Source organism: Arachis ipaensis, chromosome B9 (assembly GCF_059453495.1).
Source record: "Arachis ipaensis isolate K30076 ecotype BB chromosome B9, ASM5945349v1, whole genome shotgun sequence".
Taxonomy (NCBI): Eukaryota; Viridiplantae; Streptophyta; class Magnoliopsida; order Fabales; family Fabaceae; genus Arachis; species Arachis ipaensis.
The window spans coordinates 128,137,881-128,150,647 of NC_142444.1; positions in this window are offsets into that span (position 1 = coordinate 128,137,881).

Consider the following 12,767-nt stretch of genomic DNA (forward strand, 5'->3'; position numbering starts at 1 on the left):
ATTTGTTGTGACTTTTCTTTTGTCGTTCGCCTTTGAGAAGAATGTGTGCTTTGCTTAGGATTTTGTTGATGTTCCTGTTTCTTTTCATCGTTTCCTGACTCCTTTTGTACGAAAGTTCTAGCTTTTGTTTTGACCTTTTGTTTGAGAGGTGTTCAGACTGTTTGGGTATAGATTGTTGACTTCTCTTCTCTGTGTTCTTGACCTATTGTTGCCTCCAAAGGGTGCCCCTGGACTTTCGTGTGAGTCCTGGGGTTTCCCTTTTACTGCTGTATCCGACACTTGATGTTTTGCTGTTATTGTCCGAGTTGTTTCCTTATTTGCCCGAGTTGTTTGGTAGTAATCCCATTTTTCTTTTTCTTACTGTAGGAATAGTTGACCTATGTCTTCTCGCATAAACATTGTTGAGATGTCTACTAAGATCCCGGACGGCATGTCTGACTGGCTAGATTCCATAGTTTTAATGTGTATTACCGTGGCTGACCCTGAGTACTGTGTGCGACTTAGGAGGTTCCAAAGAATTTGTAGGGATATGGATGAGGAGAAGAATTATGAGTTGGTGTCGCCGGACCCTGATGAGAGGGTTTGTTTTCCTTCCTTGACTCCGGGGGAACGACCCTTTTTCTATGCTTATGACTACTTTTTCAGTCAGTTGAATATTACCATCCCTTTTACCGCCTTCGAGACCGACTTGTTGTGGTCTTGTAATGTAGCCTGGATGAGGCTTCTGTTATTGCCCCCTGGTTTGGTGCTGTCTAGTTCTGAAAGTGCATCAGCTCGGGGATTCTGTTCCCGAGGTATATGTCGGACCTCATATCCCCTGAATCGTCCAAGCTGTTGGTGCTGGTTAGTTTTGAAAGTGCGTCAGCTCGGGCATTCCATTCCCGAGGTATATGTCAGACGTCATATCCCCCAAAGTATCCGAGCTGTTCTCTGGTTTTTGTCCAGGTACTTTTCCCTGGTGGGATCCTTGGCTTGGTAGCTCCCTTTTTTTTTTGGGGATGACTCCACCTCCGCTTTCGGCCTTGTTTGGTGAACCATCAACGTAGAGGTTCCATCTAGTGGGGGTGTCTGAGGTGTTGGTGTATTCTGCAACAAAGTCGGCCAGGTGTTGGGACTTGATGGCTGTCCTAGCTTAATACTTGAGGTCAAACTCGGATAACTCGACTGTCCACTGTAGGATTCTTTCAGCTAAGTCTGTTTTCTGTAGGATGCCTTTTATGGGCTGGTTAGTCCGAACTCTGATAGTGTGAGCTTGAAAGTATGGGTAGAGTCATCGAGATGTGAGTATGAGGGCGTAGGGGAACTTTTTCTATCCTTTGATAGTTTAGTTCGGCCCCTTGTAGAGCTTTGCTGACGAAGTAGACGGGTTGTTGCTCACCTTCGTCTTCTCTGACTAGTGCCGAGGCTATTGCCTGACTTCCCACTGCGAGGTATAATATGAGATCTTCACTTTCCTGTGGTCGGGTAAGAATGGGTGGTTGCCCCAAGAATTTTTGAAATCTCGGAAGGCTTGTTCACACTCTGTTGTCTATTCAAACCTTTCTCCCTTCCTTAATATACCTCTTTGAGGTGTCTTTTGCGAGATGATTTAGAGATTCCTCCTCCTGGGAATCCTCCATTTTTCATATGAACATGTGTCTCAGGGGTGTGAGGTGGACGCTCAACTCGTCCGACCTCTTCGGTGTGGGGTGGACGTTCAACTCGTCCGACCTCTTCGGTGTGAGGTGGATGTTCAACTCGTCCGACCTCTTCGTCTCTTCTTCTTTTTCTTGGTTCATCCGCTTTATTGGCTAAGTACCGATTTAATCGCCCTTCTCTTACCAATTTCTCTATGACATACTCGTTAGTAGGATGTCCGTAGATTCGGTGGTACTCACAGTATTCTATCCGATTTCCTCCTCCTTTTTTGCTTTTGATTGGGCGAGGTGGTGGGATCTTCTCAGTGTGGCATATTTCTCGGTAAACATCCACAAGAGACATCCGAAGAGGGGTGTAATTGTGGTATTTTCTAGGCTTCTCACCGGTTTGATCTTCTTTTTTCTTGGATTCTCTATCCTTGTCCCGTGGTGGGTTAGGAGAATCCAGTTTTTGAGGTCTCTCCTAGTCGAGAATCTTCTTCCATGTTGATATACTTGTCTGCCCATTCTTGTACTTCATTTAACGATGTTGGGTGTTTCTTTGATATGGAGTGACTGAAGGGCCCTTCTCGTAGGCCATTGATGAGACCCATGATGGCTGCTTCTATTGGTAGGCTTTGTATGTCCAGACATGCTTTGTTGAATCTTTCCATATAGTTGCGAAGACTCTCCCGATCTCCTTGCTTGATCCCTAATAGGATCGGGGCATGTTTGGCCTTGTCCCTCTGGATAGAGAATCTGGCGAGAAATTTCTTTGCTAAGTCGTTGAAGCTTGTGATGGATCTAGGAGGCAAAATGTCGAACCACTTGATTGTCGTCTTTGTTAGAGTAGTCGGGAAGGCTTTACATCGAATAGCGTCCGAGGCGTCAGTGAGATACATTCTGCTTCTGAAATTACTGAGGTGATGGCTTGGATTTGATGTGCCGTCGTACGGGGTCATGTCCGGAGCTTTGAAGTCTTTTGGGACTTTAGCTTTCATGATCTCTTTGGTGAATGGGTCTTGATCTTTGTGGGGGCTATCTTCATGACTGGATCGAGTGGTCTTGGTTTTGAGATCAGCTTCGAGCTTTAAGAGCTTGTCTTCTAGCTCTCGTCGTCGCCTAGTTTCTCTCTGGAGGTTCCTCTCAGCTTCTCGTTGGTGCTCGGCCTCTTTTTCGAGCTGTTTGAGGCGATCCTGTAGAGATTGTAGGGCCTCTAGGATTTCTATATTTGGAGAATGCTTGTCTCCATTTTGTTGAGGTGTATCTTTGGGTGTGGTGTCCACATTTTAATGTGGCATTATGTTTTCTAAATTAAAGTTGTGGTTGTTGTCAAGGTTGTCCGTCATAATGATGGGATGACTTCTAGGTTCCCCGGCAACGGCGCCAATGTTCCGAGGGTTACCTGAAACTGAAGGTCGATCTCGGATGAGATCTGCTGTGGTGGCCGGAGCTGTCGTGTCCGACTTGTTGGATCTGGTGGCCGGAGCTGTCGTGTCCGACCTGTTGGATCTGGTGGCCGGAGCTGTCGTGTCCGACCTGATGGACTTGGTGGAGCTAGAGATGCTGCTGATCCTTCGTCACCGGAGGGTGGTGGTACCTGCAAGAGACTCCGATGCTTAACCTTTAAGCAGGTTTTTAGTGGAATCAGAGTATGAGTTATACCTGGGTGCTCCAGTGTATTTATAGTAGTGTAGAGTGACCTTTCTAGATAAGATAAGTTAGTTATCTTATCTTATCTTTGAGTGAAGTCATCTTATCTTTTAGGGGAACCGCCTTTATCTTTCTAGGCTTTGGCTGCCTTTAGATTGGGCTGTGTTCCTTTGTTTGGGCCTGCTTTTGGGCTCCTCTGGCGATTTGGCCGAACTCTTTGTGAAGAGGTCGGTAATGGACCAACCTTCCAAGAGGTCAGTCATGGGACAACCTTCTAAGAGGTCGGTCATGGGCCAACCTTTTAAGAGGTTGGCCAACCCGGTCCTTTATAGCTCAAACCGATGTATGAACAAAAACAATAATTGAAAATTAATTAATGTTGAATAACTAACTTACGACCCACTTGTCAATCCATTTCTCTCTGACCTCAATGGGAACCATCTTGTAACGAGGACAAGGATAGTCATAAGGCAATTTTGTAACATTTGTAAACTTCTATGTATAAGCGTTATTATCCGGTTCAAACCTTTGATTGGATAATTTACATTTATTAAAAAATATACATTAAAGGGAAACCATATATAAACAGAATACACGAATGTAAGAAGTTTAATGTTTACCTAGTCTTGCCATCAAGCCAAATCATCTTAGTAACTTGCGGCAAAAACTTAAACTTAGGGTTTTAGAAAAAAATAAAAAAAAATAAATAACAATGTGGCGGCAGAAGCTTACCCTGAAAGAATAGCAACAATGATGACGGCGGTGCCTCTATACGGTGGCAGCAGCGGCGGTAGAAGCAATGACTAAGGATGTTGAAGACGCCCTTCCTTCATGTAGCACCCAGACAACAGCGGTGGCATAGACAGTAACAATGGGGACTTTAGTGGCAGCGACAATGGAGGCTCATGGTAGTGAGAGAAAAGAAAGAAAAGAGAGGCGACAGGTGTTGTGATGGTGGCAACAACGGTGGCCACGTTGGAGGTCGCTAGCGGCAACAATTGAAGCTGGTGGCTGCGGCAGTTTAGGAGAGAAGAGAGAGGGGAAAAGAGAGTAGAGAGAGTGAGGATTCAAAAATGAGGGAGAAGGGGTGCAAATTTGAATCTGGGTTAGGTTTATCGTCGAATTTTCCATCAAACTATTTCGATGGTAACATTGATTTTGTTAACCAAAATGGCACGCTTCAAAATTTTTCTTACCGTCAGATTTATCTTATGCAAATTTCGGTGGTAATAGGTGCGCTACTTTAATTTGAATTCAAACCAAGTGTTACTGGTGAATTTTGTGATGGATTACTTAATCTGACAGTAAAACTTATAGCTCAACGAAATGACATCGCTAACTGTTTCGAAGTCTTACAGTTTTCAGCGAGTTTCTTGTAGTATTTATTGTGATCATTATAGAACTAATGTTCTCACCGTAAATAACTTGGAATGTTGTGACATTTGATTTGAAGTTCAGTGAACAAATTCAAAATCCATCAAAACTTAATTTGCTGACTAATTGCTGCTTCCTGCTTGCCAAAGAGAATAAATTGGTGTCTAGATAAACAAAAAAATATGTTGTCGATCTTCTATTATTAACATCCAATACTCAACCTGAATCTACAAAGGCAAACAATTTCAAAATCAGTGCAAGGTTTAAATAAAAGTCCTTGATCCATGGTACCTGCCAAATATCTCAGAATTCTCTTTACACACTTCCAATGTGTGAGAAGAAGATTATTCATATACTGAGAGACTTTGTTTATAGCATAGACAATATGAAGCCCAGTTAATGTTGCATATTGCAAATTTCCTACAATAAATTTGTATTGAGTAGGATTATCAAAGATGTCATTGCTATGAGTAGATACTTTTGTACTTGTGATCATATGAGTAGGCATAGGATGAGATTCATGCATTTGTGCTTTGGTTAAAAGATATTTGATGTGTTTGGATTGTGATAATATGTATGAACCAGGTGATGTTTTTATTGCTTCTATTCCTAAAATGAAATTGAACTCTCCTATATCTTTTAATGCAAAAATGGAATTTAACTGTGACATGAGATTTGTAATTTCAGAATCATCATTGCAAGTACATAGAATATCATCTACATATACTAATACATACATAGTAGAGTTTGCCGTAACCTTAGGAATAAAAAAGGGGTTTGGCTTTGTGTTTTGAAAGCCAAATTGAGAGAGAGAGTGTTGGCCAATTTGGTGAACCAAGCACGAGGAGCTTATTTCAATCTATAAATTGATTTGTGAAGTTTGCAAACCTGACTTGGATATCCTTGAGTAGGGATGGGAAAAAAATAATAACCTACAGGGATTACCCACGATGGGAAGGCGTAACAGGGACCTGCAAAATCTCCAAGGGACAGGAACCCCACCCCCATGAATAAATGGGAATGGGGGCAGAGATTGAGGTACCTGTCCCACGAAGACCTACAAAATTTTTGCAAAAGAAAATTTACTTAAATGTCCTTTTATATATATATATATATATAAGTTATGTAAGTAACTTTAATTTATTTTATTTTCTTTTATATATTAGAAATTTTATGTGAATGTTATTATGTTAAATTTGTATTTGAATTGTGTTTGATTTGATACATTTGGTTGAACTATATTAGATTTTATTATGGTTGTGTTAATTTTTTTAAAAAAATTAAAATTTAATATTCATGGATACCGTTGGATATCCATCTCCTCCCATGAGAGAAATGAATGAGGACCCATGACAGGAATAGAGTGAAAATAGGGGGCATTTTATGAAATGGGAACTGGGGACGGAAAAGGGGTCTCCGCTCCCATAGAGACCCATTGCCATTCATATCCTTAGGGAAATGAGGGAGGTTATTGCATATAAATAGTTTTTTGAAGCTCTCTATTAAGAAAAGCATTGTTGCAGTCAAACTGCTGGATTTTCCATGATTGAGAAATAGCAAGAGTGAGGATGATTTGAATTGTAGCTGGCTTGATCACAAGTCTAATAACCTAAGCATAGTCAATGCCTTCTCTTTGATGAAATTCTTTTGCCACAAGACTGGCTTTATACTTGTACAGTTTGATGGTGGCTCAACCATTGTCCATGTATGAGATGAAAAGCAGCTGGCTCCTTCTTCATTGCCTTTTCCAATGTGTTGTTGTGAGAGAACTTTTGGCATTGGAGGAAACTTCATTGATGAGAGCAAGAGGGTCTTTCACAGAGGTTCAAAATCCTTTAGGCTTAAGAGATCCAATTTTAGAGTGTTCAGTCATAGGGTGAACATTATTGGTCGTGGTGGTAGTGTCAATAGAAGGTAATTGAATTTTAATGCCATCATAATAGGAATAGGAGATGATGATGCACTTGAATTTGGGCTTGAGATTGCTTGAAAATTCTGATCAAATCTGTGAAAGCAAGAAACTGCAATATGTCAAAATCTTTCACACACTTGGTGTTGAGGACAACTTGTAGAATTTCAATTAGATCTGCCACCTCTAAAAGCTCTTTCTCAACCACTTCTTGCTACAAATCCTCTACCATTTCCTCTATTATTATATTGATAACTGATTTGAGTGAAATTGGATTGAATAACTCCAAGATCTGGTTTCTTGAAATTTTTTAGCATACTTCCATGAGAAATTAGTAATGCTTCTACATCTATCAGGCTCACAGAGTCTGACTTTGACATCATGGAAATATAGATTGCTTATTCTTCATTTAAACCCTCAATAATTGCTTCAAAGTGTTCATCAAGAGTCAAGGGATGTCCTACATTAGCCAAGGAATAAAAATTTTTCTAATTTTCTTAAGATACGCATTAGATGATGAACCTACTTTTTAATGCCTTTTCATTCTGTCATCAATTGCTTGATTTTGATCTTTAAGAATTAGGCAAAATATTCTTGGATTCTATCCCATATCTGGTAGGCAAACTTGTAGTGAATCATCTTTGTTTTAAAAGATTGATCCACAGATTGAAGAAGCCATGTAGTAAGAAGATTGTCATGTTATTTTCATTGCTTGTTGTTCCTGTGTGGATAGCCAATTCCAAGGTATAGCTAGTTGAGTTGCAAGTTCAAGCTCGCCTCTCCTCAAATCAAGTGGATTATACGTCGGCTTCCTCCAAGAACGGTGGCAGTGGGCACCTGCAAAGGCACTCAACGCTCAAGTCAGTAAGAGTGTGAGTAATAGGGATGATATTCAGAGTGAATAACGTACCCGTGACTTAGTGAGTCACTTATATTTATAAAGTTTTTGTATTTGAAACGGTTATCAGCATTTTCGTAATTGTTTTAAAGTGTTATCGCTGATCATGCGGTAATTGTGTTTTAGTGATTCGTTTGGGGTTTGTGTAGAGAGATTTGCAGAGAGATTTCTGTGCTGATTTGGGTTGGCACGTGGTTATTTGATTTTATCGGATAAGTCGGTTAGGAGAGCAAAATACGTACTCCACGTACTCCTGATGTAGGATGTGTTTATTTAGTTTTAAGCAGATTCTGATTTATAGGTTTACTTGAGCCGAGTTATAGCCAACGGATCATAGCCCCCAGACTTGACCTGTGATATTTTTGTGGTGATACGACAGGTTGAGCTTCTGAGTTTTTGTGGTGTTATAAATCGGAATAATAAATATAGCTTGAAATAGTGATTGTAATCATAGTTTGGAATGGTGATAGCAAATAATAGTAGCCCCCAAGCTCAACTTGTTGTATGTTGAAAAGTGATAGTCATGCTTGGAATTTTGGTGCAGGTGAATAGTAAGGTAAAAGAAATTTAAGAATGATTAAGAATAATGGTTAAATAATGAGGATAAGCCCCCAAGTTTAATCTGATGGCATGGAGAATAAAATATTTTTTTGAAAAAAGGTTCTCGGTATACATCGGCTTAATTTTGACTAATTTCAACTTATAAATGCAAATTTGTGGAGTTATTCCGACATATAAGTGTGTTGTTTGGATTGAATCGGACTTATAGATGAAAATATGATTGGATTTATTACGACATATAACTGTTACGGCATGTTTGAGTATAGTGAGGTTGACAGAGGTAGCATGATTTGCATGATAATTATTCTTATACCATTTGATGCTTTGGAATAGTTTGATCAAAAAAGTATTTTTGATTTATAGAAATATTGATGACAAAAGAGGTAAACATAGACCTGGTTTGACAAGTGTCAATAAATAATTATATAAGATAGGCTAAGTGACCGTTGTTGATAGGTCAAATGAATATCGTTGGTTGTTGCTGAGTTGTTTGAAAAATTGGTGAACCGATGTAATAGGTCGGTTTGGAATGGGGTGTCTTATAGATGTCGGTTTGTTTGAAAGATAAGCTTAGTAGCTTGTGCATTTGAAAATTGAAGTATAGTTCAATTTTGATTAGTTGATTAAGACGCATGTTGCAGTTTGAATATTGTTACTAATTGATCATTGGATCAATACTTGTTTTAATTCAGTAAGGAGATATGAATTTGAATAATGGATTTGGATACCTAAAGGTTGACTCAATGTCAATGGATTTGTTATTCGCTTTTGGAATTTGACCATCGGAGTTGTAAATTTGTTTTGGTATGAAAAAAATTGGTGATGTATAACTTGGTAACGTGAAGGCAATGCTTTATGGGGAATATATCATGGTCGAAAATTTGTATATGATTCTGAAGATTCGTGGCAGAGCGGTTTATGTTTATCGTGTATGAGATGACTTATAGATCAATTTAGGAATGATGAAAATGATAGAAAAAATTGAAAGTAAAAGAGTAAAGATATTTCATTAATGAAGAAATAACACATTACCATATTGTCGTCTTATAAGCTAGGCTGTGATACACCTGTTAGGCTAGTCTTTGTATATTGATTTTGTTGTCGAGTGGTCATTAGAAAGTGTAAATTGTCCGAATTATAACCCGCATGACAGTACTGTTGCTGCAGTTGTTTTGGTGAGATAATTAGTGTGGTTGTATTATCCTGTATATAAGACTTCGACGCAAAAATGTATAATAGAAAAAAAAATAGTACCAGATATACTTAAAGAAGGTCAATCAATATCGGTTGGGGAGGGGAACGAAGCATGCCTTATAAGGGTGTGGATACCTCTCCCTAGCATGACATGTTTTGACGAGTGAGTGTGGGGGGTTTTGACTATCATCCTTATCGTCAAAGGCAAAACCGTGAGGCCTTGTGTGCCAAAGCAGACAATATCATGCTAGCAGGTTGTTTGGACTATTATAGATGGTATTAAAGACGGAGCCCGGATCGATGTGCCAGCGAGGGCGCTGGGCTCCCTTAGGGGGGTGGATTGTAAGGTCCCACATCGGTTGGGGAAGGGAACGAAGCATGCCTTATAAGGGTGTGGATACCTCTCGTTAGCATGACGCGTTTTGACGAGTGAGTGTGGGGGCTTCGGCTATCGTCCCTATCGTCAAAGACAAAATCGTGAGACCTTATGTGCCAAAGCGGACAATATCGTGCTAGCGGGTGGTCTGGGCTGTTACAATATATAACTAAATATAGTTGTATATTTAGGTAAAATGGTTCAAGTATATAAGTTAGTGTATACCTTATAAGAGACTATGTCGTATTGAAGATTAAAATAAAAGAATATATAAGCGGTTATTCACCTCTCAATTGTCATTCAATTTAATTTTTGGATTTTTTTGTATTGTAAATTCATGTTTTGAATTTGTCAGTTAAGACTGTAACTTATTACGGGAGCAAAATAATTGAAGAAAATGAAAAAAAAATACTTAAATAAAATAACATGGATTAAATACGTTAGATAATGTTACCAGAGCATTTGTTTCCTCTATTGATGGGTTTAGAGTGACTATTACCACAGTCATTATTCCCAAAGTGTGGTACCAGGACTTCTTTGGTTTTTCTTATTACCTTGTTTTTGAGTTGACTTCAAATTTGTCTTTTTATGGTGGCCTCAACGTCTCATGATAGAGTAATATATAAGACCATTTCAATTTAGAAAAGAAGTTAAATGTGACAATGCAAATGCATATTTTGAGTTTATTGACTAAAGTTGAAGTTAAACTTCGTCAGTCTAAGAAACAAATAATTGAAGTTAATGAAGGAAAAATACAAATAGGACTATATGAGCATCGAGCAATCAAAATGTAACTGAAAAACAAAATAGTACTTACTAGCAATATCAACGTAAAAACAACTAGAGAAATTTGTGATAGATAAAAATAATTAAGAATAAATATATCTCATTGTGTCAATAAAAATAAGTAATTTTGCATTTATGCTGGTTTATCGAAAATTAATTAGAAAATGTTATAAGAAAGAAAAGAACAATTAGTATAAGAATAAATGTTGTGAATAGAATAAAACAATGTGAGATAAAAAATAAGACAGAACTCGTATTCACAAATAATATATGAATTTCAAATGGGTTCGAAAGATTCGCTATTTAGGAGTAGAATAGATGGTAAGTCTTTTTGAACTAATTAATATCTTGAAAGTATGAAATTATTCATGTTCAAATTGTTTAGATCCTATAGAATTTTATTCTTGATCAAAGATAATGGAATTTTGTTTAAATAATGATTCGTTTGGGGTTTGTGTAGAGAGATTTGCGGAGAGGTTTCTGTGCTGATTTGAGTTGGCACGTGGTTATTTGATTTTATCGGATAAGTCGGTTAAGAGAACAAAACACGTATTCTACGTACTCCTGATGTAGAACGTGTTTATTTAGTTTTAAGCAGATTCTAATTTATAGGTTTACTTGAACCGAGTTATAGCCAACAAATCACTTGTAATTCTTTGAAATTGTGTTGGACAAATGATCTGCTTTAGAATTATACATGGATGGGACCAATTCTTTCTTGAGATGATTCTCAAGATCATTGGCTCCAATAGTGAATAAAGCAAGTTGTTTTCGGATAAAAAAATTTGCATCATCAAGCTTATTACCAATGGACATGAATTTCTAAGAATTGTTTGAGTAAAGAAGGGAGATTATTTGACATGGTAGGAATTTGAGAAGATGTAGTTTTTGATAAATTGATTTTTAGATTAGAGCCTTACTCTGATACCATATTAAGTACCAAAGATTAAAGATAAAAGAGATAAAAACTAGAGATTGATTATGCAGAGAAGAATTTGCTGTAGAGAGAATAAAAATGATATTACAAATTAGACAAACAATGAGTAAGAGAATTGATTATAGATACTTGAAATGTAATACATGATAATATATATAGTGACCAATTCTAACTGGACTTAATAACATAATTGATTAGCTAAATAAAATTATAATTACATCAATCTTAATTTTCTTTGCAGTATAAGTTAACTCTTGACTATTGGTGATCCAATATTGACCACCAAATAAAATAGCGTTTCAAGTAGTGACATATTCATAGTTTGAATTGTTTGAATTGTGACACGTGCCACTACTTAATTTGTTGGTCGATATTTAACTACTAGTAGCTATTCATATCACAGGTATCAGTAATTTTTAAAATAAATAGTTTTATGATATTATATCAAAATTTTTATAACTAAAATATTTAAAGTTAATCTAATATATTAGAAAAATAAAAAATATATTTGAAAATTTACACAAATCTACAAAAATAAGGCGATTGTGGAAGGAATATGTATAAGATATGAAGTATGCGTTGTATATATAATATTATTAGCAATATATCACATATACTCCATATATATACTTCATACATTATTTACCATTGGTATTGTAAGTAAGCCAATTAAAACGGCGTATGTAAATTGGACATTACGGTCATATTAAAAATCGGTAGCTACACCTACTGATCAAGCATGCGCCAAAACAATAATACATAGAATTAGTATTGACTACATCTAGCTTAAAAGAAATTAGTTAGTTGTTCCAGAAAGGCACAAGTGATACATATATATTACCTAACTATATATATTTGCATCATTGCATGAAAAGAAAAGAAAACAAAGAAAAAAGAATTGAACAAAACAAAACAAAAAGAACTCAACGCCTATCAATTATAGATATCTTGCCGAATTCTCGTGTTTACATATTAGATACATTTTAAATACGATACTTATTCGATACGCATGTCTTTTAAGTTTAATCATATTTTAATAAAAAATAAAAAATATTTGTTTGTTAAATATATTTGGATACACATAAATATCATTATATATCGGTATATATATTTAATCTTATTCTTAACATATATTCTTGAAATGAGTTTTGAAATAATATATATTATTATTGATTAAAATAAAAAATATTTTAAATATTTCATATAATTAGAAAAAACATTAATAATAATTAAAAAAAATAATTTATATTTTAATATTAATATTACTATAATTTATCTAAAAAATATTTTATATTATATATTTATATCGTGTCTGTCTCTTATAAAAATTTAAAGTATACAAATTTAAAGTTTATGTGTCAATATTCCTGTATCTCATATTATATCATGTTCTGTGTCTATATTTCATTTTCGTGCATCATAAAATTCAACACATTTCTAAACCTAATCAATTTCATTCCATT